Source organism: Schistocerca americana, chromosome X (genome assembly GCF_021461395.2).
Source record: "Schistocerca americana isolate TAMUIC-IGC-003095 chromosome X, iqSchAmer2.1, whole genome shotgun sequence".
Taxonomy (NCBI): domain Eukaryota; kingdom Metazoa; phylum Arthropoda; class Insecta; order Orthoptera; family Acrididae; genus Schistocerca; species Schistocerca americana.
Genome location: NC_060130.1, coordinates 913,880,673 through 913,905,028, shown reverse-complemented (window position 1 = coordinate 913,905,028; position 24,356 = coordinate 913,880,673). Strand labels below are relative to the sequence as shown.

The 24,356-nt window shown below is 44.1% G+C and overlaps 1 long non-coding RNA gene across 1 annotated transcript in view; it reads right to left on the bottom strand.

The window, feature by feature from the left end:
- The window catches only part of LOC124556671, a 258,728-nt gene that overhangs the window by 875 nt on the left and 233,497 nt on the right, over positions 1–24,356 (bottom strand). The window lies entirely within an intron of this gene.

Here is a 24,356-nt window from a genome sequence, read left to right as displayed (position 1 = left end):
AAGCAATAGAACCCAGCACGTTGTCCTCGATGGTGAGTGTTCATCGGAGGTGAGGGTATCATCTGGAGTGCCCCAGGGAAGTGTGGTAGATTCGTTGTTGTTTTCTATCTACATAAATGATCTTTCGGATAGGATGGATAGCAATGTGCGGCAGTTTGCTGATGATGCTGTGGTGTACGGGAAGATGTCGTCGATGAGTGACTGTAGATTATCTTGGGAATTTGTCACCTTATAGAGTAGGGTAAACATAGTCATGTGTAGGGACTGTGGTTGTTGTGAGCGGACGCAAGGAGAATTGGCCACTCTTCGGGGGCAGGTGGAGGCTTTGTCTGTTAGGCTCATCGAGCTCGAGGCGCAGGCGTCGGCTCGTAGTGGCGTTGGGGCAACTGTGGTGAGACCTATGCCTACTTCGGTGGCCTTGGAATCACATGGAACCCCTGATGTCGCTGCGTCTTCCGGCAGTGAGCATCTTACCGGTCAGCCATCACTCCAGGGTGAATGGCGGACAGTGGTGGGCTCGCGCGTGCCTGGCCGAAAGGCGAAGGTGGGATCTGGCCGCGTGGCAGCTGCCTTACCCCTTTCCAACAGGTACGGGGTGCTTCCTAGTGGTGATGACATCGTTTCCGAGCCACCACAGGGTGCCTCGCCTGTTGGGCCAGTGGCCGATTCTCCGGCAAGGTCCCGACAGTCACAGAGGGCGGGCCTATTAGTTATAGGGAGCTCCAACGTTAGGCGGGTTATGGAGCCCCTCAGGAAAATAGCGGGTAGGTCGGGGAAGAATGCCAGTGTGCACTCGGTGTGCTTGCCGGGGGGTCTCGTCCGTAATGTGGAGGAGGCCCTTCCGGCAGCTATTGAACGCACTGGGTGTGACCGGCTGCAGATAGTAGCACATGTCGGAACGAATGACGCCTGCCGCTTGGGTTCTGAGGCCATCCTTGGTTCCTTCCGGCGGCTGGCTGATTTGGTGAAGACAACCAGCATCGCACGCGGAGTGCAAGCTGAGCTTAATATCTGCAGCATAGTGCCCAGAGTCGATCGCGGTCCTCTGGTTTGGAGCCGTGTGGAGGGTCTAAACCAGAGGCTCAGACGACTCTGCGACTATAATGGTTGCAAATTCATCGACCTCCGTTATTGGGTGGAGAACTGTAGGGCCCCCCTAGACAGGTCAGGCGTGCACTACACACCGGAAGCAGCTACTAGGGTAGCAGAGTACGTGTGGCGTGCACACGGGGGTTTTTTAGGTTAGAGGGACCCCCCCTTGGGCGAAACGATAAAATACCTGACGGCTTACCAGAGAGGACATTATCATCGTTTATAAAGAATGTCCGTCCTCGGAGACCAAAAACAGGAAAAGTTAACGTAATATTGGTAAACTGCAGGAGTATCCAGGGCAAGGTTCCTGAATTAGTATCTCTTATTGAAGGAAATAGTGCGCATATAGTATTAGGAACGGAAAGTTGGTTAAAACCGGAAGTGAACAGTAACGAAATCCTAGACACAGAATGGAATATATACCGCAAGGATAGGATAAACGCCAATAGTGGAGGAGTATTTATAGCAGTAAAGAATTCAATAATATCCAGTGAAGTTATTAGCGAATGCGAATGTGAAATAATCTGGGTTAAGTTAAGTATCAAAGGTGGGTCAGATATGATAGTCGGATGCTTCTATAGACCACCTGCATCAGCAACCGTAGTAGTTGAGCGTCTCAGAGAGAACCTGCAGAACGTCGTGAAGAAGTTTCGTGATCATACTATTGTAATAGGGGGAGACTTCAATCTACCAGGTATAGAATGGGATAGTCACACAATCAGAACTGGAGCCAGGGGCAGAGACTCTTGTGACATTATCCTGACTGCCTTGTCCGAGAATTACTTCGAGCAGATAGTTAGAGAACCAACTCGTGAAGCTAACGTTTTAGACCTCATAGCAACAAATAGACCGGAACTTTTCGACTCCGTGAATGTAGAAGAGGGTATCAGTGATCATAAGTCAGTGGTTGCATCAATGACTACAAGTGTAATAAGAAATGCCAAGAAAGGAAGGAAAATATATTTGCTTAACAAGAGTGATAGGGCACAAATCGCAGAATATCTGAGTGACCACCATCAAACGTTCATTTCTGAGGAAGAGGATGTGGAACATAAATGGAAAAAATTCAGAAACATCGTCCAGTACGCCTTAGATAAGTTCGTACCGACTAAGGTCCAAAGCGAGGGGAAAGATCCACCGTGGTATAACAATCATGTACGAAAGGTACTACGGAAACAAAGAAAGCTTCATCATAGGTTTAAGAGTAGTCGAATCATAGCTGATAAGGAAAAGCTGAACGAAGCGAAAAAGAGCGTAAAGAGAGCAATGAGAGAAGCATTCAACGAATTCGAACATAAAACATTGGCAAACAATCTAAACAAGAACCCTAAAAAGTTTTGGTCATATGTAAAATCGGTAAGCGGATCTAAATCCCCTATTCAGTCACTCGTTGACCACGATGGCACCGAAACAGAGGACGACCGAAGAAAGGCAGAAATACTGAATTCAGTGTTCCGAAACTGTTTCACTGCGGAAAATCGTAACACGGTCCCTGACTTCAGCCGTCGCACGGACGCCAAAATGGAAAATATTGAAATAAACGATATCGGAATTGAAAAACAACTGCTATCACTTAGTAGCGGAAAAGCATCCGGACCAGACGAGATACCCTTAAGATTCTACAGTGATTATGCTAAAGAACTTGCCCCCTTTCTATCAGCAATTTATCGTAGATCGCTGGAAGAACGTAAAGTACCTAGCGACTGGAAGAAAGCGCAGGTCGTTCCCATTTTCAAGAAGGGTCATAAATCAGATGCGAATAATTATAGGCCTATTTCGCTTACGTCAATCTGTTGTAGAATAATGGAACATGTTTTGTGTTCTCGTATTATGACGTTCTTAGATAATACAAATCTCCTTCATCATAACCAACATGGATTCCGCAAACAGAGATCATGTGAAACTCAGATCGCCCTATTTGCCCAAGAAATTCACAGTGCCGTAGACACTGGCGAGCAGATTGATGCCGTATTCCTGGACTTCAGGAAGGCATTTGATACGGTTCCGCACTTACGTTTAGTGAAAAAAATACGAGCTTACGGAATATCGGACCAGGTTTGTGACTGGATTCAGGATTTCCTAGAAGAAAGAACACAACATGTCATTCTTAACGGTTCAAAATCTGCAGATGTAGAGGTAATTTCGGGAGTACCGCAGGGAAGCGTGATAGGACCTTTATTGTTTACAATATACATAAATGACTTAGTTGACAACATCGGTAGCTCCGTGAGGCTATTTGCAGATGACACGGTTGTCTACAAGAAAGTAGCAACATCAGAAGACTCGTACGTACTCCAGGAGGACCTGCAGAGGATTAATGCATGGTGCGACAGCTGGCAGCTTTCCCTAAACGTAGATAAATGTAATATAATGCGCATACATAGGGGCAGAAATCCATTCCAGTACGATTATGCCATAGGTGGTAAATCATTGGAAGCGGTAACGACCGTAAAATACTTAGGAGTTACTATCCGGAGCGATCTGAAGTGGAATGATCACATAAAACAAATAGTGGGAAAAGCAGGCGCCAGGTTGAGATTCATAGGAAGAATTCTAAGAAAATGTGACTCATCGACGAAAGAAGTAGCTTACAAAACGCTTGTTCGTCCGATTCTTGAGTATTGCTCATCAGTATGGGACCCTTACCAGGTTGGATTAATAGAAGAGATAGACATGATCCAGCGAAAAGCAGCGCGATTCGTCATGGGGACATTTAGTCAGCGCGAGAGCGTTACGGAGATGCTGAACAAGCTCCAGTGGCGGACACTTCAAGAAAGGCGTTACGCAATACGGAGAGGTTTATTATCGAAATCACGAGAGAGCACATTCCGGGAAGAGATGGGCAACATATTACTACCGCCCACATATATCTCGCGTAATGATCACAACGAAAAGATCCGAGAAATTAGAGCAAATACGGAGACTTACAAGCAGTCGTTCTTTCCACGCACAATTCGTGAATGGAACAGGGAAGGGGGGATCAGATAATGGTACAATAAGTACCCTCCGCCACACACCGTAAGGTGGCTCGCGGAGTATAGATGTAGATGTAGAAGGATACAAGATGACTTGGACAGGATTTGTGATTGGTGTAAAGAATGGCAGCTAACTTTAAATATAGATAAGTGTAAATTAATGCAGATGAATAGGAAAAAGAATCCCGTAATGTTTGAATACTCCATTAGTAGTGTAGCGCTTGACACAGTCACGTCGATTAAATATTAGGGCGTAACATTGCAGAGCGATATGAAGTGGGACAAACATGTAATGGCAGTTGTGGGCAAGGCGGATAGTCGTCTTCGGTTCATTGGTAGAATTTTGGGAAGATGTGGTTCATCTGTAAAGGAGACCGCTTATAAAACACTAATACGATCTATTCTTGAGTACTGCTCGAGCGTCTGGGATCCCTATCAGGTCGGATTGAGGGAGGACATAGAAGCAATTCAGAGGCGGGCTGCTATATTTGTTACTGGTAGGTTTGATCATCACGAGAATTACGGAAGTGCTTCAGGAACTCGGGTGGGAGTCTCTAGAGGAAAGGAAGCGTTCTTTTCGTGAATCACTACTGAAGAAATTTAGAGAACCAGCATTTGAGGCTGACTGCAGTACAATTTTACTGCCGCCAACTTACATTTCGAGGAAAGACCACAAAGATAAGAGAGATTAGGGCTCGTACAGAGGCATATAGGCAGTCATTTTTCCCTCGTTCTGTTTGGGAGTGGAACAGGGAGAGAAGATGCTAGTTGTGGTACGAGGTACCCTCCGCCACGCACCGTATGGTGGATTGCGGAGTATGTATCTAGATGTAGATGTAGATGTAGATGAAATGATGGGATAGCACTAACAACCTGCAAAGAGCCAGTTTTATGACGCTCTTGAGAAAAGGAAACTTGATGAATAACTCAAAACCAAAACTAGACTGTTTGTACGTCAAACAAAAGCATTAGAGGACGTGTGATTCTTGAGTTTCTACCGGCGTATTTGTTGATCGAACAGTCCACGGATGAGCCGGTCGGGGAGGCCGAGCGGTTCTAGGCGCTACAGTCTGGAATACAGTCTGGAACCGCGCGACCGCTACGGTCGCAGGTTCGAACTCTGCCTCGGGCATGGATGTGTGTGATGTCCTTAGTTTAGTTAGGTTTAAGTAGTTCTACGTTCTAGGGGACTGATGACCTCAGAAGTTAAGCCCCATAGTGCTCAGAGCCAGCCAGCCCACGGATATACTTTCGGTTTACAGTGTACAACGGGCACAGTTTTTCGGTGATCATCTACATCTACATATGTACTCCTCAAGCCACCCTACAGTGCGTGGCTGAGGGTACTTTGTGTACCTGCATCACTTTCCCTTTTTCCTGTTCCACTTATATATGGTTTGCGGGACGACGATTGTTGGTAAGCCTCTGTGTGGGCTCTAACCTCTCTAATTTTATCTCGATGGTCTTTCCAAGAGATGTACGTAGGTGGAAGCAATATATTGGTTTACTCTTCTAGAAACGTACGCTCTCAGAATTTTAACAGAAGACTATAACGGGATGCAGAACGCCTTTCTTGGAATACTGTCGAGAGATCTTCCACAAAATCCAAAGAAATTCTGATCGTATGTAAAGGCTGTCAATGGCACCAAAGTTAGTGTCCTGTTAGTCATGGACAAGACAGAAACTGAAACTGTTAGCAGCAAAGCAAAAGCAGAAATGCTTGAAATCTGTTTTCAAATGTTCCTTTACAAAGTACTGTTCCAATTTAATCCTCGTAACAGTGAAAAGGTGAGTGAAACAGATATTAATGTCAGTGGCATTGAGAAAGAGCAGAAATCGTTAAAATTGAACAAAGCCCCAGTGCCCAATGGAAGTGATGTCAGATTCTATACACAATTTGCGACTGAGTTAGCCCCTCTGTTAACTATAGTATTCCATCGCAAATCCCTCTAACATATAGCCATGTCCTGTCGCTGGAAGAAAGCAAAGGTCACACTTGTCTACAGCATAGGTAGTTGAACTGCTGTGTGGGATCCACATTAGACAGGACTGACGAAGAACACTGAAAAAGTTCGAGGAAAGGGCACCTACTTTTGTATTGTTGCGCCAAATGTAGTAAGCGTTGCTTCACGCAGTGGAGAATGGCAAAACAGAGGCACGCCAGCGACCGAGGCGTTGCGAAGTAAGCACGCACAGATAGCCTTGCTGACAGCAGCAGTCTACCAACAGGCTGACGCAAGGACGCACACAGACCGAGCGCCGAGCGAAGCCTGGAGAGTGCTGAGTAAGGGGAAGTGAGGCCAGCACGATAAGTTACGCTGCATTATACTGCGGGAGTAATAACAAAAAGCTACCTCTGAGGGTAAAAAACGTCCTCCTGCCGGATATAAATAGTGGAGCGCAGGTAGCAACAGACAGAAGCCATTAGGAAGCAGTTCGGATCTGAGGACGGACGTGATCCGTGTCCGAATGTTCAATCTTCGTAGGTGACGATTCCGGAAGTCTGTTCCAGCTCGCAGGAGTCATCTGTTCACCGCCAGATGTCAGCTTCAGCTCTGGAGGTCGGCCCGATTTCGCTTGGCACCATGGCTGACTAGCTACAGCGAGAACTTCTAGCATGACCGGCCGCAACGCGGTCTCGGTCACAGGCGCCGCCGGGGACTGACGCCCGGACTTCACGGCAACCCGGCCCCACGGCAGACATCGCGACTGACGGCTTCCCAGCCGCCGGTGCAGTAGGTGTCGGCAGCTGACCTCACGGCGACGCGGCTCCGTGGGCGTGCCTGTACTGGGGCGCCGAGCGGCGACCAGTTCATCTCAACCACAGAGCATCCTGGCTTCAGCGGAGCACTGGTGGCCTGAGGCTCCCGAGTGCGATCAGCGGCGCGAGTTGCGCGCATTGCCGGAGAATCTACACAGCAGCAGCCAGGCGGAGGGATCCGCAGGGCTGGGCAGCGACGACGAGGGAGAAATTCTAAAGAAAGTTCAATAAATAATTGTAAAACTCCACGCCGCCTCAGTATTTTGATGCAGCCACTGTGTCTGCTGCTAACAAGTGGTGCAGAAGTCGTAACAGTATTACCACGGAATGGTGGAGAGAGTGCCACGGATACGATACACGAATTGGGGTGGCAGTCATTAAAGCGAAGGCGGTTTTCGTTGTGGCAGAATATTCTCATCAAATTTCAGTCACCAAATTTGTCCTCCGAATGAGAAAGTATTTTGTTGCAGTCAACCCTGATGGGGAGAAATGATCATTATAATAAAATAGAGAAATCATATCTCGCACGAAAGATTTAAGTGTTCGTTTTTCTCGTGCGCTGTTCGAAAGTGGAACGGTAGAGAAACAGCTTGAAGGTGATTCGATGAACCACCTGTCAGGTACTTAATTGTGAATTGCAAAGAAATCATGTAGAAGCAGATGTCTTTGATATACATTTGTTGTTCAATCTTAGAACATATTCCGAGCTCAAATATTATGAGGCCTCTCGAACGAAATAAGCTCCTCCATGCAAATCAGCTTGGATTTCAGAGACATAGATCATGTGAAACCTAACTCGCACTTTTCTCATATGATATCCTGAAAGTTATGGATGAAGGCAGTCAGGAAGATGCAGTATTCCTCGATTTCCGAAAAACATTTGACGAGTACCACACCTAATCTTGTTATCAAAAGTATGGTCGAGTGGGTGGGGTATCACGTGAAAATTGTGTCTGGGGTGAGGATTTCTTGGTATGGAGGACGCAACATGTTGTCTTGGATGGAGGGTTTTCGACAGATTTAGAAGTAGCTTCGGGTCTACCCCAGACAAGTGTGTTGGGTCCCTTGCCGTTCATGTTACATATTAATGCCCTTGGGGACAATCTTGACAATAACCTCAGACTCTCCGCAGATGATGCAGTTATCTACAATGAAGTACTATCTGAACGAAACTGCCCAAATATTTAGTCTGATCCTTATGATATTTCAAAGTGGTACAAAGGTTGACAACTTGCTTTAAATGATCAGAAACGTAAAACTGTGTACTTCACAAAACACAAAAAACATGGTATGCTATAACATAATATCCGTGACTCACAGCTGGAATCGGGAAACTCAATCAAATACATGTCTGTTACACATAGTAGGGACATGAAACGGAACGATCACGTAGGTTCAGTCATGGGAAAAGTAGAGCATAGATGTAAATTTAGATGCAGTGTCTATCACTGAAGTTGGCTGAACTTTCGATTTACTGGTAGAATAGTAGGAAATGCAATCAGTCTACAAAAGACTTGTGCGACCCATCCTAGAATATTGGTCAAGTGTGTCGGACCCGTACCAAATAGGACTAACAGGGAACATTGAATGTTTACAAATAAAGGCAGCACGAATTGTCAAAAAAAAATGTGTGTGAAATCTGATGGGACTTAACTGCTAAGGTCATCAGTCCCTAAGCTTACACACTACTTAACCTAAATTATCCTAAGGACAAACACACACACCCATGCCGGAGGGAGGACTCGAACCCCCACTGGGACCAGCCGCACAGTCTATGATTGCAGCGCCTTAAACCGCTCGGCTAAACCCGCGCGGCCACGAATTGTCGCAGGTTTGTTTGACCCGCGTATAGTGTATCAGAAGAACTGATCTGTCGTGAAGATAGACGGAAACTACAACGAAAAAGTCTACTAACAAAGTTTCAAGAACCGGCTTTAAATGATGACTGTACGAATATACTACAAACAGTATATATCGCTCCCGTATAGGTCTTGAGGACAATATTAGGTTCATTACAGCACGCACAGAGGCATCCAGACAATCATTCTTCCCGCGCTCCGTATATGAATGGAACGGGAAGCAACCCTCTGCCATGCACTGTATATAAATACAGATGTAGAAACATATGTAGATATAGGCAGCGTCTGCCACTGGAGGTGGCTGAGCATCTCCGTGACGCTTTCGTGCTTGCTAAATGATCTTATCTATCTCCTCTAGAGTCCTATATGGTACGGATCCCATTAGTCGAACGAATGTGTAGAAAACTACTTTCTTTTTTTGTTGGATTAAATTTCCTGAAGATTCTCCCAACGAATCTGTGTGTCATCTGCTTTACTCGCGATTAATTTTGTGTGGTCGTTCCGTACTTCTTGATATTTTATGGAAGTAACTGCTTCCAGTGATTGTTCTGCAATTGTGTCATTAGTTATTCTAGGACAGTTCTGGCGCAAAGTAGGTCACCAATGACGTCATAGATGAGTCATGGTATTCGCCACCCCCACTGCATGGCCCCATTTGACAAACGCCAACTGACCTATGTATAAAATGCTGGGAATTCAAATTCTGGTGGGAAATTCAAAACATTGGTGGGAAATTCAAGAAGTAGCTCAATTCCACTTGTGTGTTTCCTATGGAAGTAGAGTGGTTGTCCTACGTATAAATCGGTGGGAAATGCAAGATGGTGCATTGTCATGCTGGCTGACCAGGAATAGTCGAACAGCCTCTATGATATCACAATATGAGACCAGCCAAACTATGAGGTCAGAATCCAAGACAGCTGACCAGGAATCAAGATGGCGTTTGACATGGCAACCAGGGCATACTGAAGCAGTTCTATGACGTCACAATCCAGCTCAATCTGTCGGGCTGTTTACAAAAATGTAGAATTCCGGATTACTGGGCTGGACTTGATGTATTTGGACAGGTTCTATGACGTCAGAATCCAAGTTCTGGAATACTAGCATTAAGACATCTGAGGCAAAGGATGCTTGTGCAGGTCCAGGCCTGTCTGCTGAACTGCTTGATATGTTTTCCCAGCTACTGCTGGTGTGTGGTCACTGCTTCTCCTAACTAGCATCTTTATTTAAATAAACACCAAGTACTCAGTAGTAAAACCGCTTCATAAAAAGGGAGAAAGGGATAATGTAGATAATTTTAGACCTATTCCTATGCCATCAGTGTTTGCAAAAGTTATTGAAGGGGCTGTGTATGTAAGGATAATTGATCATTTTAAATCATACGATTTGCTATCAAATGTACATTTCGGCTCTAGAAGTCGTTTAACAACTGAAAATGCTATATTATCTTTTCTCTGTGAGGTAATGGATGGGCTAAACAAAAAGTTTCGAACGCTTGGCGTATTTTTTGTGTTGATCACAAAATATTGCTCCAGAAGTTGGATCATTACAGAATACGCGGAGTAGCTCACAGTTGGTTCATCTCTTACTTTAGCAACAGGCACCAAAAGGTCATTATTCACAATTTTGATAGCGGCTGTGATGTGGGATCTGAGTGGGGCACTGTCAAGTGGTGGGGTGCCCCAGGAATCAGTGTTGGGGCCACTACTGTTCCTTACTTATATAAATGATATGCCCTCTAGTATTATGGGTAGCTCTAAAATATTTCTGTTTGCTGATGACACTAGCTTGGTAGTAAAGGTTGTTTTGTGCAACATTTGCTCGGTTTTAAATAGTGTAGTACATGACCTCAGTTCATGGCTTGTAGAAAATAAACTAACGTTAAATCAGAATAAGACTCAGATTTTACAGTTTCTAACACTCAATTTGACAAAACTTGACGTTTTAATTTCACAGAACGGGCATATGATTAGTTAAACTGAACAGTTCAAATTTCTAGGTGTTCAGATAGATAGTAAACTGTCGTGGAAAGCCCATGTTCAGAATCTTGTTCAAAGACTTAATGCTACCGTTTTTAATATTCGAACGGTATCAGAAGTGAGGGAGCGTTCGACACGGAAATTAGTCTACTTGGCTTATTTTCATTTGATTATATCGTATGGTATAATATTTTGGGCTAACTCTTCACATTCTCCAAGGATATTTTTGGCTCAGAAACGGGCGGTTCGGGCAATAAGTGGTGTGACTTCACGAACCTCTTGTCGAGCTCTGTTCACGAGTCTCGGTATTTTGACATTGGCCTCTCAATATGCATATTCCTTAATGTCATTTCTTGTTACCAATATTAGTTTATTCCCAAAACTAAGCAGCTTTCACTCGGTTAATATTCGGCAGAAATCAAACCTGCATTTGGATCTGACTTCCTTAACTCTAGTGCAAAAAGGTATGAATATACTGCTGCATTCAATTTCAATAAGCTGCCACTCGGATTAAAAAATCTTAGCAGTAATCCACGCGCTTTCAAATCGACACTGAAGAGTTTCCTCATGGGTCACTCCTTCTATTCTGTCGAGGAGTTCCTTGAAAAATTAAGCTAATTCTTATTGTATTGCTGATAGCGCTTACTTAAACTTATGGACTAACTTTTTTCAGGTTCATGAACATTTATTTTTATCTGTTATTATTTTTATGTTGTAATTTCATGTACTGACACGTTCCATGACCTTGGAGATATGCTCCTCAATTTGGTCGCACGGAACTTGACGTGTAAATAAAAAATAAAAAAAGGGCAGGGGAAGGCTCTCTGCCTCCACCTCCACACTGCACCACACCACCACCCTACGCTAACACTTGCCAGACGCCAACTGGAGCCACATCGCGTGTCACAGCCCACAGCCAAGTACTGCCCCCTCGACTCGACGCAACATGTGTCTTGCATGTTGTGTGGGCACTCTGAGAGCAGCAGCATAGTACCCTTCCAAGAAGAGGTCATAGCCGAGTAATAAGCTTTCTACTACACTAGGCAAACACCAGGCATATTGTCCACTAAGCGGACCAGACCTGTCGGGCTATTTACCACAGTGTGCAGTTTTGGTATATTGACCCAGAGCGCGAATACTAGCACTGGTTCTATGGCATCAGAATCTTGCTACGACTTTATGAGCTATTTATAAGTGTGGAATTCTGGCATACTGACCCAGACTTTAGATACTGGTGCAGTTCTAATATGACATCAGAATCCGAGGTGGGTGACCTGGAACACAAGATGGCGATCGAACATGGCGACTAGTGCTTACTGGGACAGGCTCCATGTCATCAGAATCCGAGTGCAGGAATACTGGCCCTGGCCCTATGACGTTAAAGACAAAGAAAGTTTGTGCAGGTCGAACGCTGCCTTCTGGACAAAGGATGTCCTCCTTGGCATGTTTTACCAATCTCCTATTCACTCAGAGATGTGTGATCACTGCATACTGTTTTCCTAACTATATGTTTGAATCTCTTCACTAGCGTCTTTATTTAACCAGTCACCGGGGGACGGAAAAGACCCCCGTGCCGCCACTCCGACTTATCCCCCTAAGTTAAGGTTCAAACTGTATACTGTGTAGTAGGAACACCTGCGTCTTTATTAAAACAAACACCACACAGTGGAAGATCTCGTATGCGCGCATCGCGAAGCTTAGCGACACTCTACCGCCATCGGTCTGCCTATGAGCCAGGGCAGTGCTGGCCCGCTGCCGCCGCTACCACCACCGCCAGAGGCCGCGTTGCGCTGTGTGACACTCCAAGGCTGTACTCAAACTGTCGCCAAACTCTGGCCACCGAATCCTGCAAGACGCATGATGCACTGCTATGGCGGGCACACTTACACTTCCGAGTCAAGAGCAGCATCCAGCACTTCATACAGTGAGGAACGCCATACAGTGCGGAATGCGACGTCCCTCGCTTCCCGCCCGATACAAGTCCAGCCACAATCGGTGGGCTCTGTGAGACGACACAGTTTTCAGACGTAGTCATAAGATTAAACGATTTCACATTGAAACATACAATAATTTTAGAACAAGGCCGCGTCCTGTTGTGTTACGTTTGGGTGATGGCGCAATTCCGACGTACCATAGCAGGAGTAGACTATATGATAATGGAAACTGCTCGCTCGAAGCTCGCCGTATTCAGCACGACGTCACAAAGTTACGCATAAGGAAGAAACCACGTAGTGTTATGACTCCACAGACCGACTGCTATCGTCTCCAACCAAGACAGATTACATTCTCCTGCACGAGATAGGTCTGGAGCATCCGACGCCCTGACATGCAGTTTGAGTCCAAGCTTATGTTTACCTATTTTACGACAGGTGCTGTATGCCACGCACAATCGGTATGCACTATAACAGAAGGAAATCTATTTACAGGACCTGACATGTGTCCATCTAACAAGTTTCTCTTACACAGAACTCCAAACACAATGCCCGCAAACTTTAACACGATGCAACTACTGCTTGGTACATCAAATGCAACATCGATTCAGTCTGAAATAAGCCATTAATAGATTCCCAAAGGGGTGCACCATTCCTATAGATCTAGTATGATGTTTGTGATGGCGCTACAACCACAGCCCAATGCGACGTAAGTTAAAATGTCAAGGATATTTCAGATTACGATCACAGCACAATTGCTTCGAAATATATTGAAAAAATTAACTGTCGACTTCAATGAGATGTATAGGCCTCGCCGGTGAAACTTCAGAAATCAGAGTCTAGTACTGATCGTACTAATATTTCCTATGCTATTTCCTCTACAGTATACATCAGTACCCCACCTCACATCAACTACGAAGAGATCGAAACAATTTTGGGGGGTATGTTTGCTGGTGTTGTTAACGAGTGACGTTACTGAGAACGATTACGTATTACGTTGACACAATCGATAGCTGCACACAAATAGTGCTATCTCACATTTGCCACGATTACAAACTGACCGGTAACATCGACGTAGGGACCAAGAGCACAGCGCAACGGAAATCTCCTTTACTAATCCAGCGCATACCCAAGCGAAAGCACCCAATGTTGTCCTCAAATTGATGAAAATTTTCCCGAAAGTAATTAATTCTGCGTCATTCCGATACACATTCGTCTGGACTATACCTGAATGTTATGATGCTAACAGGATGTCTATGATTTCGTTCGGTATCTGTTCGCCATTCGCTCTAAAGTTGATCGTACTAGTGTCTTCCTTTACAGGATACGTCATTACCGATGTGTTTCTGTTTTGTAGGATAGAACAGGGCAGAATCAGAATTCCGCACAGATAACTGGCAATGTTTAACTCTCAAGTGCCGATTGTGTTACTGGATTACAGTGTGCTAGAACCATCCAAGGACAATGGAGACATACATCAACAACATAGTTCAGTATGTTTTACGCACAGTATAATGCCATCAGACGTTTCCAGTAAATCTATGACGTCAGAACCGAAGGTGGAGATACAAGATGGTTTCGCTGACCTTCATTATTATCTCTATGATGCAATAATCCAAGACTTGGAGCACTGGGAAAAGTTCTGTGACATCAGAATGCAAGATGGCTTTCGGACGTGTCGACTGGTGGTATACTGGCGCAGCATTCGAGCTTGAAATGCTGGCATTGGCTGTATGATGTTGAAATCCAGCTCAGACCTGTCGGGCTATTTATAACAATGTAAAATTCAGGCATACTAGCGCTTTAGGGTTGTATGGTCACTGCATGCTGCTTCTCCTAACTCAAAGTTTGGAGATCTCCTCTTTATATCTGAAACAAACACTGTGGAGGGAAATACCCCTCTACCCCTTGCTGTATCGCTTCACCCACCCGAATTTCACGTGTTCTATGCTCCAACAACCCTCCACAGCCCCTCTGACATTATAGTTTAAACAGTTTATCTCTCCAGAGAAATCTATCATAATTTCAAATGATGAGAAAATCCACTTACCCCATGTATAAAATGATAGTGATTCTCCTGGCTCACAAACTGAATACAGCAATATGATTACTCTTCCATTCACAGTTAAGGCCTGGCAGAGGATTAGTCGAGCCACTTATAAGTTACTTCTCTACACCCTCGAACAGCGTGGGAAATACGAACACTTAAAGCATTCCGTGCGAGCTATGATTTCTCCTATTTTGTTATGATGATTATTTCCCCCTATGTATGTGGGCACCGAAAAGTATTTTCACAGTCTGAGGAGGACGTTGGTGATTGAAATTTCATGAGAAGATCCTACCTCAACGAGAAACGCCTTTGTTTTAATGACTGCCATCTCAATTCGTGTGTCATATCTATGGCACTCTGTCCTGTAATTCTCGTTAATACAATACGAGCTGCCATTGTTTCAGCTTTTTCGATGTCCTCTGTCAATCCTATTCGATGTAGAACCCACACTGCACAGCAATATTCCAGAAGAGAGCTGCAAGCCTAGTGTAAGCAGTCTCTTTAGTAAACCTGCTACATTTTCTAAATTTTCTGCCAATAAATCGCAGTCTTTCGTTTGCTTTTCCCATTACATTATCTATGTCATCGTTCCAATTTAAATTATTCTTAATTGTATTCCCAGAGTATTCAGCTGAATTTACAGCCTTTACATTTGTGTGATTTATCGTGTACCTGAAATTTAGCGAATTATTTTGGTTCTGATGTGGATGACTTCAGACTTCTCGTGATTTAGAGTCAATTGCCACTTTTTGCGCCATACAAATGTCTTGTCTAAATCATTTTGCAATTCGTTTTGATCATCTGATGTCATTACATGACGTTAGATGAGAGCATCATCTGCAAACAATCTAAGAGGACTGCCTCAGATTGTCTCCTAAACCGTTTATGTAGATGAAAAACAACAGAGGGCCTATAACACTTCCTTGCGGAACGCCGAATATTACTTGTGTTTTACTCGATGACTTTCTGCCAGTTATTACGAACTGTGGCCTTTCTGACAGGAAATCACGAATCCAGTCGCACATCTGAGAAGATACTCCGTAGCGCAGTTTAATTGGAAGTCGCTTGTGGGGAACGGTGTAAAAAAGCCTTCTGGAAATCAGAAGATATGGAATCAATTTCACATCCCTTGTCGAGAGAATTCATTACTTAGTGGGAATAAAGAGCTAGTTGTGTTTCACAAGAAAGACATTTTCTGAATCCTCGTTGGCTGTTTGTCAATAAATTGTTTTCTTCAAGGTGATTCATAATGTTCGAGCACAGTACTGCAAACCGACGTCAGTAATATGGATCTATAGTTCAGCGGATCACTCCTATTTGCTTTCTTGGGTGTTAGTGTTGGTAGGACATGTTCTGAGGCATCAAGGGATCACCAATTTAGTATTGGAGGGCAGCGTGGAGGGTAAAAATCGTAGAGGGAGACCAAGAGATGAATACACTAAACAGATTCAGAAGGATGTAGGTTGCAGTAAGTACTGGGAGATGAAAAAGCTTGCACAGGATAGAGTAGCATGGAGAGCTGCATCAAACCAGTCTCAGGATTGAAGAACACAACAACAACAACAGTGTGACTTGCGCAACTTTCCGGAATTTGGTTAAGGATCTTTCTACGAGCGAGCGGTTGTATATGATTGCTAACAAGGGAACATCCCAATCGCACCCCCCTCAGATTTAGTTATAAGTTGGCACAGTGGATAGGCCTTGAAAAACTGAACACAGATCAATCGAGAAAACAGGAAGAAGTTGTGTGGAACTACGAAAAAATAAGCAAAATATACAAATTGGGTCGACCATGCGTAAGATAGGAAATATTATGGGCAATGTGAGGCGAGGTGCGCCGTGGTCCCGTGGTTAGCGTGAACAGGTGCGGAACGAGAAGTCTTTGGTTCAAATCTGCCCTCGACTGAAAATTTTGCTTTCTTTATTTTCGCAATGTTATGATCTGTCCGTTGGTTCATTGACGTCTCTGTTCACTGTAATAAGTTTAATGTCTGTGTTTTGCGACCGCACCGCAAAACCGTGCGATTAGTTGACGAAAGGACGTGCCTCTCCAATGGGAACCGAAAACATTTGATCGCAAGGTCATAGGTCAACCGATTCCTCCACAGGAAAACACGTCTTATACAGTATATTCTATACGACACTGGTGACAGCATGTGCGTCACATGACAGGAATATGTTGTCGACCCACCTAACTAGTACACTTGGCGAATGGGTAAAAAGATTCTTCTACCTTGCCCGATTTAGGTTTTCTTGTGGATGTAATAATCACTCCAAAAAAAGTGATGAAAACATAAGAGTTTGTCACATAAACTGAAAATAAAAAGTTAAAATTTTCGGTCGAGGGAAGATTTGAACTAAAGACCTCTCGTTCCGCAGCTGTTCACACTAACACGGGACCACGGCGTTCCTCGTCTCACGTTGCCCTTAATATTGCATATATTACACATGGACGACCCAGTTTGTATATTTTGCTTATTTTTTCATAGTTCCACACAACTTCTTCCTGTTTTCTCGATCGATCTGTGTTCAGTTTTTCAAGGCCTATCCACTGTGCCAACTTATAACTAAATCTGAGGGGGGTGCGATGGGGAGTTTCCCTTGTAGGTATGGAGCTATTGTATCAGCATACTGTGTAAGAAACCTGACTGGTATACAATCTGGACCGGGAGCCTTGAGTGTCTTAAGTATTTAAGCTGCTTCGCTACACCAAGGATATCTGATTCTGATTCTGGAATATTTACTTTGTATTCTTTTATGAATGAATTTCGGAAAACCGTGTTTAATAACGCTGCTTCAGCGGCGCAATCATCAGTAACATCACAATTGCTATCGTGCACTGAAGGTATTGACTGCGTCTTGCCACTGGCGTACTTTACATACGACCAGACTCTCCTTGAGTTTTCTGCCAGTTTTCGAAACAGAGTTTCGCAATGGAAACTATTAAAAGCATGTCGCATTGAAGTTCGGGCTAAATTTCGAACTTCCTTAAAACTTCGCCAATCTTGCGGATTTTGCTTTCTTTTAATAGTCTACTGATGCAGTATGTATGGTTCTCAAACACTCACCACTGTCGTAAGTAGTCGGGGGAAGGAACACGGGAGGTATTCACTTGCATCTTTATTTAAACACCGCTACAACCAAACAGTGCCGGACGTCAATTGTGTTGCAGCGGCGGCACACTCGACCTATGCCACTACTCGCTGAGCGTGCCACGTCGGAGGCCGGCGGTTCGAATGTCTTTATGCACAGTGTAATGACTTAGAGATGTTAGATACTGGCTGCACTTGGAGGATACAAGAGACATACGACCATCGGTCAGTATGCTGTAGAATAAAATAGGGCAGGAACATTTATCTAAACAAACAATGCATCCTGAGATCGGCATACAGGGCAACTTGACAACATAATGAAATTATTGTTTAAGGTATAGGGTGTTTCAAAAATGACCGGTATATTTGAAACGGCAATAAAAACTAAACGAGCAGCGTTAGAAATACACTGTTTGTTGCAATATGCTTGGGACAACAGTACATTTTCAGGCGGACAAACTTTCGAAATTACAGTAGTTACAATTTTCAACAACAGATGGCGCTGCAAGTGATGTGAAAGATATAGAAGACAACGCAGTCTGTGGGTGCGCCATTCTGTACGTCGTCTTTCTGCTGTAAGCGTGTGCTGTTCACAACGTGCAAGTGTGCTGTAGACAACATGGTTTATTCCTTAGAACAGAGGATTTTTCTGGTGTTGGAATTCCACCGCCTAGAACACAGTGTTGTTGCAACAACACGAAGTTTTCAACGGAGGTTTAATGTAACCAAAGGACCGAAAATCGATACAATAAAGGATCTGTTTGAAAAATTTCACCAGACTGGGAACGTGACAGATGAACGTGCTGGAAAGGTAGGGCGACCGCGTACGGCAACCACAGAGGGCAACGCGCAGCTAGTGCAGCAGGTGATCCGACAGCGGCCTCGGGTTTCCGTTCGCCGTGTTGCAGCTGCGGTCCAAATGACGCCAACGTCCACGTATCGTCTCATGCGCCAGAGTTTACACCTCTATCCATACAAAATTCAAACGCGGCAACCCCTCAGCGCCGCTACCATTGCTGCACGAGAGACATTTGCTAACGATATAGTGCACAGGATTGATGACGGCGATATGCATGTGGGCAGCATTTGGTTTACTGACGAAGCTTATTTTTACCTGGACGGCTTCGTCAATAAACAGAACTGGCGCATATGGGGAACCGAAAAGCCCCATGTTGCAGTCCCATCGTCCCTGCATCCTCAAAAAGTACTGGTCTGGGCCGCCATTTCTTCCAAAGGAATCATTGGCCCATTTTTCAGATCCGAAACGATTACTGCATCACGCTATCTGGACATTCTTCGTGAATTTGTGGCGGTACAAACTGCCTTAGACGACACTGCGAACACCTCGTGGTTTATGCAAGATGGTGTCCGGCCACATCGCGCGGCCGACGTCTTTAATTTCCTGAATGAATATTTCGATGATCGTGTGATTGCTTTGGGCTATCCGAAACATACAGGAGGCGGCGTGGATTGGCCTCCCTATTCGCCAGACATGAACCCCTGTGACTTCCTTCTGTGGGGACACTTGAAAGACCAGGTGTACCGCCAGAATCCAGAAACAACTGAACAGCTGAAGCAGTACATCTCATCTGCATGTGAAGCCATTCCGCCAGACACGTTGTCAAAGGTTTCGGGTAATTTCATTCAGAGACTACGCCATATTATTGCTACGCATGGTGGATATGTGGAAAATATCGTACTATAGAGTTTCCCAGACCGCAGCGCCATCTGTTGTTGAAAATTGTAACTAATGTAATTTCGAAAGTTTGTCTGCCTGAAAATGTACTGTTGTCCCAAGCATATTGCAACAAACGGTGTATTTCTATCGCTGCTCGTTTAGGTTTTATTGCCGTTTCAAATATACCGGTCATTTTTGAAACACCCTGTATGTTCACCATAGATTGAGTCTCACCGTATTTAGCGGCAAAAGTCACACAGATTCTCTACAGGTGCTTAAAGTTCCTTAACAGAGGCACACATTGCTTCTCGCATTGATCCACATGAAAGTGAAATAGCAAAAGACACCGATTAGCAGTGACATTAGATATTCTTCGTGTTGTATGCAGGCTTAGGTATACCACACATCAATAATATACTGGAGTAAGGCAGCATCGAAGTCTTTAACACAATACGCAACACACATCAGAAACCACACAACAAACCTCTCATTTCTGATGAACTACCAATAAGGGTGCTTGTACAGGAAAAAGTGCTATAATGCTTCCACAGCAGCGCTAAGCAGCTCCCAACTTCTAGATGCACAATGTGGTCTTCTTATCACCCTGTGGACAAGTCGCAGAACACTGTAACACAGTTTACACACATAAAAGCGTATGGCATAGGTTCTGTTTCTTCGTGTGGAAAAGTACATAACAGCACCGTGGAGCTGCAAATACAGTTTAATAATACATATATTCCTCCAGTAAAGGTACTTCATAAATTCATTTATAAACTGCAGCTACCTTGGTGAAGTCAGGTCACAACACAGTCACATAACTAAATAGCAGTCGCCTACGCTCGGGGAAATACAATGTGACTGCAGTGAGACCTACTTCCAGCAATAAACCTCTTACAAACTATATTTATATTGCGCAAACCTTCCACTGCCATAACCGTCTGGATTGCTTTCACGTTTGGTGCTCGATGGCAATGCTAGAGTGAGGAGGGATTTACAATCGAAGAAATATTCTAAGGAACCGATCAAAACCAAGGATAAAATGTATGTTAATAGCTATGGTACGACTCTATAAGAAAGTGTGTGGGACATACTCCGGGAACTTAAAACAGATTTCCATGGAAGAACGACGATGTAGTTCTCGAAAGACCATTTCGAGTAAAGGGACGCGGATATCTGGATGGAAGAACGACACCACCAGCAGGAGTGACTTAAACAAACCAAATGTAAAAGCTCGTACACGGTATAGCACATACAGTCTATTTTTCTACAAATTTACGTAATTGTATAGCGTATCGTCAGTAATTGTGGCGGTATTGTACAGCATTACGTAGAGAACTCCCAAAGCTTGCCATTATCAATACGCATATGCATGTTCATGAAACGAAAGATGTAGGGATTTGGAAACTGGAGGCTGGAAACACCAGCGTGAACTGTGACGCGTGATGTCAGATGTCAAAGTAATCCCATACCAGTGAAAGTTGATGATGGAGATATCTTCTATGTTTGGAAGGACGGAGCCGCATTACACACGCAAGAACGGTTGTCATACACGCCAGAGAATTGAATCACTAGCGACTAAATCTTAGCATTCGGGAGGACTACGGTTCAATCCCGCGTCCGGCCCTCCTGATTTAGGTTTTCCGTGATTTCCCTAAATCGCTCCAGGCAAATGCCGGGATGGTTCCTTTCAAAGGGCACGGCCGACTTCCTTCCCCATCCTTCCCTAATCCGATGAGACCGATGACTTCACTGTCTGGTCTCCTTCCCCAAAAAAACAACAACTATATCATACATAAGGCCCAAATCTTTGGGTGCGATCTATAACATCCAAATATGTCGTGTGCAGCCCACGAGAGGAGTTTTGAGATTTTTGAACCATCCTGTTCGAACACTCTGCGTCCTTACTCGAGAAATTTTTACGTACTAGTATACAGTGTGTTATAAAAGCTAACCATAGTCGACATCTTCTCTGGAATGTAATTTCAGATCGCCAGTTAGGCACGCATTTGATCCTGCAGCTGCTAGTGCTTCTGCTGTCGTTAATAATCGGCATTATCAAAACTAACAGAACTAATTGCAGGGTGATTGGGGGGGGGGGGGAGAATTGGAACAAGACGGCACAATCCACTACAGTCGTGTGGAGCTACTGTATCTAGTGCTAGTAACAAATATAGCTCCATGATACATTGCAGCAGGACACACAAATTGTCTCCAGATTTTGGTTAGACGAAGTATGCTATTTCTAGTATACCCCTATATCGTCACCCTGCAGGTGACTATGTTTAAAACAGGACGCACATTCCATCAGCTATTTATAGCTGTCCTAATTTCACCCAAAAACTGTTTCAAGTCTACAGGCACGTTTTTCACCTGCCTGGAAAGTAACACAGTAAACCACGTGGGAGGGTGTTAACCTCCACAGACCTGCTCGGCCGAAGTGTCTTATAGTTCCACTGTAATAATAGGATAATCCAGTCACTTTAACTTTTAAGTTACGTCAGTGGTACTCACATATGTGCTTCTTAATTTGTAGCAGTAATATGTAAGTATTTTTATAAATAGTACAAGAAACCGTCACGGTTTACGTATTGTTATGAAACGAAACGTCTAAGAGTTAAATTTTCTAGTGCCGCCTTTTGCAGTTTCTCCAATATATGACCATTACCACGTATCGTCCTATCAGATTGCTGCTGTGGTAGGAAGAGTTTGCGACAGTCGACTGTCAAGAAGGTAAATTTCCGGCGAGGGATTAAATAGATGTTTGAAGTTCTGTGCAAAATAGGCATAGACTATAGGGTAACGTACTCTAATAAACAACATGTTGAAAACCTATTGGTACGTAAATTCAAGAGCAAGAAGGTTGGACTGACAAGTAGTAAGACAAAGTTACATCTCTAGTAACCTACAGCTGGTCACGTACATCGAAGAGAAATCGTGAGGTACAGCGATATTCGAGACATTTCCCACATCAGAACACCTATTATAGAGTCAGCCAGCTTCAATTGATATTGTAAGCTCATGGGACTCTTAGAAGCTTTCCAGCCGATTTCACCCAGTTTCTCTTTAGCTATCATGACAGAGATGGACTCCAGAAAATTTATCATGCAGATAGCTGTTGAATATAACACACACACACACACACACACACACACACACACACACACACACACTTACAAACTGCTTGTCAGTTGGATTCATCATCCTGCTAAGAAGCTGAAGGCTGCTAGACACGGTAGATCAGAGCGTGTATGTATATATCTGTATTGAAGAAATTGGAATTAAAGTATGGACAGGTGAACCAAACAAGGTGTTTGTGGCAGGGATGGAGACTGCCAATCTCGAGCGTCACCCTTACGTATGTGTAGTACAGGACAATAGCGGATCGTAAAGTATAGTGCGGTACCCGGAGGCGATTTACAGTCATGTACATGACTGCTCTGCTCTAAAGCGTCTAGCAGCCTTCAGCTTCTTGGAAAGATGTTGAGTCCAACTGACGAACGATTTGAAAATGTATGTGTGTGTGTGTGTGTGTGTGTGTGTGTGTGTGTGTGTGTGTGTGAGAGAGGGAGAGAGAGAGAGAGAGAGAGAGAGAGAGAGAGAGACAGACAGAGAGAAAGAGTATGTATGTGTGTGTGTATGCATGTGTTATACAATTAACAGCTATCAATGTGGTAAATTTCTCAAGTTCATCTGTGTCAAGACTGCAAACCATTTCGCCTACGTGGGGATGACAGTGAGATAGCACGAGGGAAACTGGGTAAAAATCAGTTGGAAAGCGTCTAAAAGAACCATGATCTTACCATATCAAATGGAACTGCCTGACGTTATAATTGGCGTTCTGATGTAGCAAATGTCTGGAATATCGTTGTAGCTCTCGCTTCGTCTTCGATGTACATAGTCAAGTGTAGGTTAGCAGGCCTGTGAATTCGTCTTATCAACTGTCAATCCAACCACCTTCCTCTTAAACTTATATTCCAGTACTTCCTTCCACATGTGGTTTTTTATAATACATTCCCCTATAGCCCAAGCTTATTTTGCTTAGAATGTCAAACATCTCATCGCTCCCTCGTCGGAAATTGACCCTCCTGACAGTAGAATGTGTCGCACATTCTTCCCACAACTTGCAGCAATGTGATAGGAAAACACATGTTATCGGTCATACACTGGTGGAAACAAATTTAGTACACCCTTTTAGAAGTTTCCAATTCAATCAAGATTTGTTGCTGCAACAGTGCATATGGAATACTGTAAGTAGGCTGTTTAGGTTTTCTTATTGGTAACGCCACGTAGCGCTCTGTATGAAAAATGACTGGCTGTGCTGTGTGCAGTCTGTGGCTAGTTTGCATTGTTGTCTGCCATTGTAGCGTTGGGCAGTTGGCTGTTAACAGCGCGTAGCGTTGCGCAGTTGGAGGTGAGCCGCCAGCAGTGGTGGATGTGGGGAGAGAGATGGCGGAGTTTTGAAATTTGTAAGACTGGATGTCATGAACTGCTATATATATTATGACTTTTGAACACTAGTAAGGTAAATACCGTCTCCTCCTCACCGGAGGAGAAACACCCCTCTGAAGATGTCCAGCGAAGCACTGGACGAAACGTTAGGAGCTGAAGAGTTTCATGGACCACGACCTTACATCCCGCAAGGTTTACCAGAAGATAATACATTGTTTGTTTTCTATCAAAATCTTTCATTTGCTAACTATGCCTATTAGTAGTTAGTGCCTTCAGTAGTTTGAATCTTTTATTTAGCTGGCAGTAGTGGCGCTCGCTGTATTGCAGTAGTTCGAGCAACGAAGATTTTTGGTGAGGTAAGTGATTTGTGAAAGGTATAGGTTAATGTTAGTCAGGGCCATTCTTTTGTAGGGATTTTTGAAAGTCAGATTGCGTTGCGCTAAAAATATTGTGTGTCAGTTTAAACACAGTCATGTATAATTTTTCTAAGGGG